A 6,593-nucleotide genomic window follows, 5' to 3' on the forward strand; every position below is an offset into this window, starting at 1 on the left:
TGGTTTTATTCAATTCCAACACCTGTTTGGTCGTGTTTTCTTGCAATACTTTAAGGGATTTTTGTGCTTCCTCTTTAAGGTCTTCTACCTGTTTAGCAGTTTTCTCCTGTATTTCTTTTAGTGCGTTCGTAAAGTCGTTCTTGATGTCCTCTACCATCATCATGAGATATGCTTTTAAATCCAGGTCTAGTTTTTCGGGTCTGTTGGGGTGCCCAGGACTGGGTGGGTTGGGAGTGCTGCGTTCTGATGATGGTGAGTGGTCTTGTTTTCTTGCGTTGTAAGATTCTTGCATTTGCTTTTTCCATATGGAAATCTCTGGCATTAATTGTTGTAGTTGTCTCTTGTTGGATTTTGTTTCTCAGGTGTTTATGTTAGTCTCTATCAGCAGACCTGGAAGACTAGCTCTCTCCTGAGTTTCAGTGTTCAGAGTACTCTCTGCAGGTAGGCTCTCCTCTTGCAGGGAAGGTGCCCAGATATCTGGTGTTTGAACCTGCCTCCTGGCAGAAGTTTTGATCCACTCACATAGGTCTTAAGATCCCATGGAGGGTCCTGTGTATACCTTACGGGTGTCCACAGACTCCACAAAAAGCTACCCCTGTGCTGTCGTGGACTGGAAGGGACTTTTGTCCCAGATCAGGCCGTGTTTTATGCTTCCCTAATTAATGCATTCTCAGGTCCAGCGAGATTGGATTGGAGCTGATGCTATGTTCCACTCACCAGAAGTCTTAATTTTCTGTGGCAAGTCTTGTGGGTCGGTGCTGGTGGGACAGAAAGGGACTTGTGCTCCTGATCAGGCAGGGTTTTCTGCTTCCCTAATTAATGCTGTCTCAGGTCCTGCATAATTGGATTGGAGCAGCAGCTGTGTTCCACTCACCAGAGGTCTAAAGATCCCTTTGTGGGTCTTGTGGGTAGTTGGCGGGTGTCAGCACACTCTGTGCCCTAGCTACCCTGGTGCTGGCCGGACCGGAAGGGCCATACATATATTTATATACTTACTTATATCTACAAATATAGGTTTATATATTGTTATATATACTCATATATATCTTCATATGTATAAATACACACACACACACATATATATACAGGAAGGCTCATATATGTGTATATATATTTGCAATTACATCATAGTTTATCTATATTGTTCCTTTTGTTGTGAACTAAAGTCATTATTGTCTTTTTTAACTGTGTAATTATCTTAATGTCTTAAAATCACTTATTTATTGCATTCTCTATTCTCATTAATATAAATAGTTTCAATTTTAAGACAATGGTTACATAGAGGTTTGTATGTCTACCTCCACATAATTTTGTGCTGCTCATGTGATAAATAAGGACTATACAAAATTTATTTCAATAATATAGTGTATGTTTGTCTTTTCTCTTTGGCCTGTTAACATAAATAAGATGATGAGGATCCTGGGATTGTTGTGTATTGATATTCTGCTTGTGCAATTTGACAGATATATCCTACAAGGCAAGCCTCTGAGCATGTCAGTGAGAGATATTCCAGATTGAATTAATAGAATTTGGAAGACCTACACTAAATGTAAGATCTGCTATTCTATAGGTTGGGTTCCTGACCTGAACACAAAGAGAACAAGCTGAGCATCAGCATTCACCTGCCACTGTTTCCTGTCTATAGATTCCATGTGAGCAAATGCCTCATGTTTGTACATGGTTGTATTCTCTAACATAACAAACTACACCACAAAATTATGAGTCAAAATGTGTTCTTCCTTCATTAGATTGCTTTTGCCAGGTCTGATGTCAGAGCAATGAGAAAAATAGTTGTCTATGTGAATCCAATATAACCACATCTATAGCTGACACACTGGGTTGTCTAGATGAACCCAATATAATCACATATGTCTTCAAGAACTGTTTTTGGTTGAGTGAGAAAACAGGGTATATACATAAGATGACCAGAGAGGTATAATTAAGAGGAGTTAAAACTCTTCTGATGGAAGATCCAGGAACAAGTTTTGGTACCAAGAAGTATTTCAGGTTTTAACATCTGAGGATGTTTCTGCATTTTCAGCCAATTAGAAAATGGAAACTTTGGCCTTAAAGCTTCCAGGACCTAAATTCTACTAAGAAAATCATTCTAATCATACTGAGAAGACCAATTCTCTATGAGGCACCTAGAAAGTTTCTCAGCCACGGGAAGAGAAGCCCGGCTCATAAGTCTTATAGAAAATGAAGCAAATGCTGGGCAGTGGTGGCACACACCTTTAATCCCAGCACTTGGGAAGTAGAGGCAGGTGGATTTCTGGGTTCGAGGCCAGCATGGCCTACAAAGTGAGTTCCAGGACAGCCAGGGCTACACAGAGAAACCCTGTCTTGAAAAACCAAAAAGAAATATAAAAGGGATGAAAACAAATGTAGAAGTAATAAGCAGGAGGCTGTTCCCTGAAACTCTGTGTGCATACTGTTTGCTGTACAATCCCAGCAGCCTGAGTTCAATCTTTGGCACCAGAATAAAGATGTAATGGTAGAACCATCTTGATAAACTTGTCTTTTGACACCTTTATAATTTCTGTGTCATGTATACCTCTATATATCCATCAAACAGAGGTACTAAACAAACAAACTAATAAGTAAGTAAATTAATTAATTAATTTAATTAATAGGGGTTAGGAACATGATTCAGTGGTAAGAGCTCATACTGTACTCCCAGAGATACAGAGTTCTCTTCCCAGCACCCACATTAGGTGGCACACAACTGCCTGTAACTCCACTTCCAGGAAATCAGCTGTCCCCTTTTGGCCTCAGAGGTCACTGACTTCACATGCACGTACCCACACAAGGACATACACATGTAAAAAAGTAAAAATAAAAATAGAAATCTTAAAAAGTTTTATTTTTCAGAGAATGGGAATGGAAGTGCAAGCCTCACCTTCAGCTTTTTGGCAGTAGGATGAAGTATGGACACTGGCCCATCTGAAGGTGACCCATGGGATGCTGATCTATGGGAGGATGCAAGCACAAGCCAAGTCACTGTCAGAAACCTTTGCACTAGGGTGTTCTTACTTTGCTTACAGTTTATGCTAATATAATGTAGGGCATATGTGGTCTTGTTTTCACTTTGTATTTTTATTTTTTTATATTTTAATTTTTAGCGATCTCAAAGTTATGCTTTATTTTTTAGATAGTATCTTTTATATTCCAGGCTAGTCTCAGAATCTTTATGTAACCAAGGATGAATTTGAAATCCTTGATCCCCTTGTTTTTACCTCTCTGTTTCCTTGATGGCAATTATGTCACACCATTTCATATTTATGTGGTGCTCTTGATAGAACTCAGGGTTTCAGGAATGTGAGGTGAAGACTTTATACACTGAACTATATCTTCAGCTTGTGTTGTGTTTTGTTTTATTTGTTTGTCTGCTTGCTTATTTATTTATTTATATTCATTTAGAGACAGGGTCTCATAAAACCCATGTTGTCCTTAAACACCTGAACCTTCTCCCTCTACATCTCAAGTGCTGAGATTATAGGTTTAAGTCACTGTGCCCAGTTCCTATCAGAAAGAACCGCAGGGACAAAAATGGAGACTAGCCAGAGGTAAAGGGAGTCCAGTAACATTCCCAAATTGGGATCCAGCTCAAGGGGAGGACCTAAGGTCTGACACTATTACTGAAGCTATAGTGTGCTCACAATAAGGGACCTATCATGACTGCTTTAAAGTAAGGGGCACAAATCATGCTCAGGTCCTCATGGTTACATGGAAGGAATTTAATGACTATATCATTACACAGTCAGTGGATGTGTTCTATCATCACTTGCTTTACTCATTTCCTGGAATCCATATTGAATGTTCACAATAGCCAGCAACTTCAAGCACTAAAGGGCATAAACAGATTTGGAGGTACTCTAATTCTGCATTTGTAAAATGATAAATAATAATAATAATAATAATGTAAAATTTGGAAGGATGAGGTTACCTTTTATTCTTCTATTTCTAGTTATTTCTTTTTTAGTATAGAATATTACATGTTAAATTTTTGAAAGTTAAATGGAAGAGGAATATGAGCTTTAAGTCATCTTGGACTACAGTGTCAAAAAATTGAAAGAAAAAATCATAGACAAACTTTTAAGAAGCTGGAAACAGAAAAGTGATAAAAGCTCAAAGAACAGAGCCAATAGACAGAAATAACAGAAAAACTCTCATTTATCTCTCTGAAACACAAACAAAACTAACTAAACTAATAGTTAAACTTGAAAACAAACAGGAATAATCAGTTAGCCATCTCACAAGTGAAATAGGACATAATACTATTAATACTATATGGAAAATATCAAAAACCTAAAAACAATTTTACAGACAAATTAGTCCAAAAATATACACACCACAGTTAAACTCAACATTTCTCTACACAAACACAAATTGAAGAACCTGAGCCAAGAAATATTAAGATTTGAATGTACTTATCACAAGGAAAGCAATTAAATTAATAATCAGGAAATGCTACATAGAGGTTTACAAGGTCAAAGGTTTCATTAGTTTCCATTGACCAACTACTCAAAATAGAATTAATATGCATGCTCCATCATGTCTTAGAAGTACCAAGTACTGGATCTTACCCAACCGATTTTAGAAGGCCACTATTGCCCTGGCTTTGAAGCCAAAAGACCTTAAAAAGATATATCCACTAATAATTCATATGTCTACAGAAGCAATGATTTCTAAAATATTAGCAAATTGATTCCAGAAAAATTCACCACAAACTTATACATAGTAACAAGGTAAAGTTCATGTTAGGCACAGTTTGGCAAATGAGAATGAGTAACTAGAATGCTCAACAAAGAATAAACAGAGCAGTGTATCATTACAGGAAATGTCACTTGATACATGTAATATTTAATAAAATTACCACATTCAATATTAGGAGTGAAATATATCTTTCTGTAATTCATATGCCAAATACTTATTGCTGAGCCTTGTATTTGAAGATGGAAATTTATAAAATGCTATTAAGGTGTTTTTAACTACTTATTTTATTTATTACATCCCAAATGTTGCCTCTCCCCTCCTAGAGTTCTTCACCCCTTCCCCCTCACCTCACCTCAGAGAGGGTGCACTTGTACCTGCATACTGATTCTCTGGTGCATCAAGTCTTTACCGAATGGTCCTCTTCTCAGGCTGGGACCAGACAAGGCAGTAAGTCATCTGCTAAATACATGCCAGGGACTTTGGACTAGTTCATGTAGGCTCTTTAATTGGTGGCTTAGTCTCTGGGATATACCAGTGGTCCAGATTAGTTGACACTGTTGGTCTTTCTGTGGAGTTGGCCTCCTCTTCAGTACCTTCCATCCTTCGACTAACTCTTCCATAGTGGTCCTCAAACTCAGTCCAATGGTTGGGTGTAAGTATTTGTCTCAGCCAGCTGCTGGTAGAGCCACTCAAACAGCAGCCATGCTAAGTTCCTGTCTGCAAGCACAGCATAGCATCAGTAATAGTGAGAGGGTTTGGTGCCCACCCTGGGGTGGATCACAAGTTGGGCTGGTAACTGGTAAGCCTTTCATCCAGACTTTGCTCCAGTTTTGTCCCTGACTTTCTTTTTGAAAGAAACAATTCTGGGTCAAATATTTTGGAAAGTGGGTTGGTATCCCCATCTAACTACTGGAGGCTCTATCTAACAACTGGAGGTAGATTATACAGGTTTAATCAATCCACTGTCCTTTCATCTAAGATCATCCACATTAAGTCCTGAGTGGCTCTCACATCCCAGATCTCTGAGACTTTCTAGAGCTTTCCCCATTCCCTATCCCCAACTCCTAGAACTAGTTCCATTCATTCTCCTGGCTCTCTGGACTTCTATCTTGTCTCCTCCCATATATGATCCACCCCCCCCCATTTCCACTTTCCCTCCCCCTCTTCCACTCAGGTCATTCCCTTCCTCTGCTCCCATGATCATTTTATTCCACTTTCTAAGTGAGATTGAAGTATCCTCATTTGGACTTCATTCTGTTAAACTTGGTATAAGGGTTGTATCATGAGTATTGTGTATATTTTTACTAATATGCACTTATCAGTAAGTATGTAGCATGCATATCCATATGGGTCTTGATTACTTCACTCAAGACATTTTCTAGTTCCACCCATTTACCTGCAACATGATGTTCTCATTTTTAGCAGCAGAATAGTATTTTAGTTTTTAATTGAAGTACATTTTCTGAATCCATTCTTCAGTTCAGGAAGTTTTCTATGAACAAACTGAAGCATGTGTCCTATTGGTATTGAGAATCATTTTGGGGGATATTCCCAGAGTAGTATAGCTGGGTCTTCAAGTAGAATTATTTCCCATTTTCTGAGGAAACACCAGATTGATATTCAGAGTGTTTGTACCAGTTCTAAATCCCACCAACAATGGAGATGTTTTCCTCTTTTTCCATACCATTGCCAGCATGGGATATCCCTTGAGTTTTGTATCTTACCATTCTGATTGGTGAACTGTACAATCTCAGGGTTATTTTGATTTGCATTTCCCTGAGGACTAAGGATGCTGAAATTTTTCTTTTCTTTTCTTTTTTTCTTTTCTTCTCTTTTTTTCTTTCCTTCTTTCTTTCTTTCTTTCTTTCTTTCTTTCT

The sequence above is a fragment of the Mus caroli genome, chromosome 1 (assembly GCF_900094665.2).
Source record: "Mus caroli chromosome 1, CAROLI_EIJ_v1.1, whole genome shotgun sequence".
In the NCBI taxonomy this organism is placed as follows: Eukaryota; Metazoa; Chordata; class Mammalia; order Rodentia; family Muridae; genus Mus; species Mus caroli.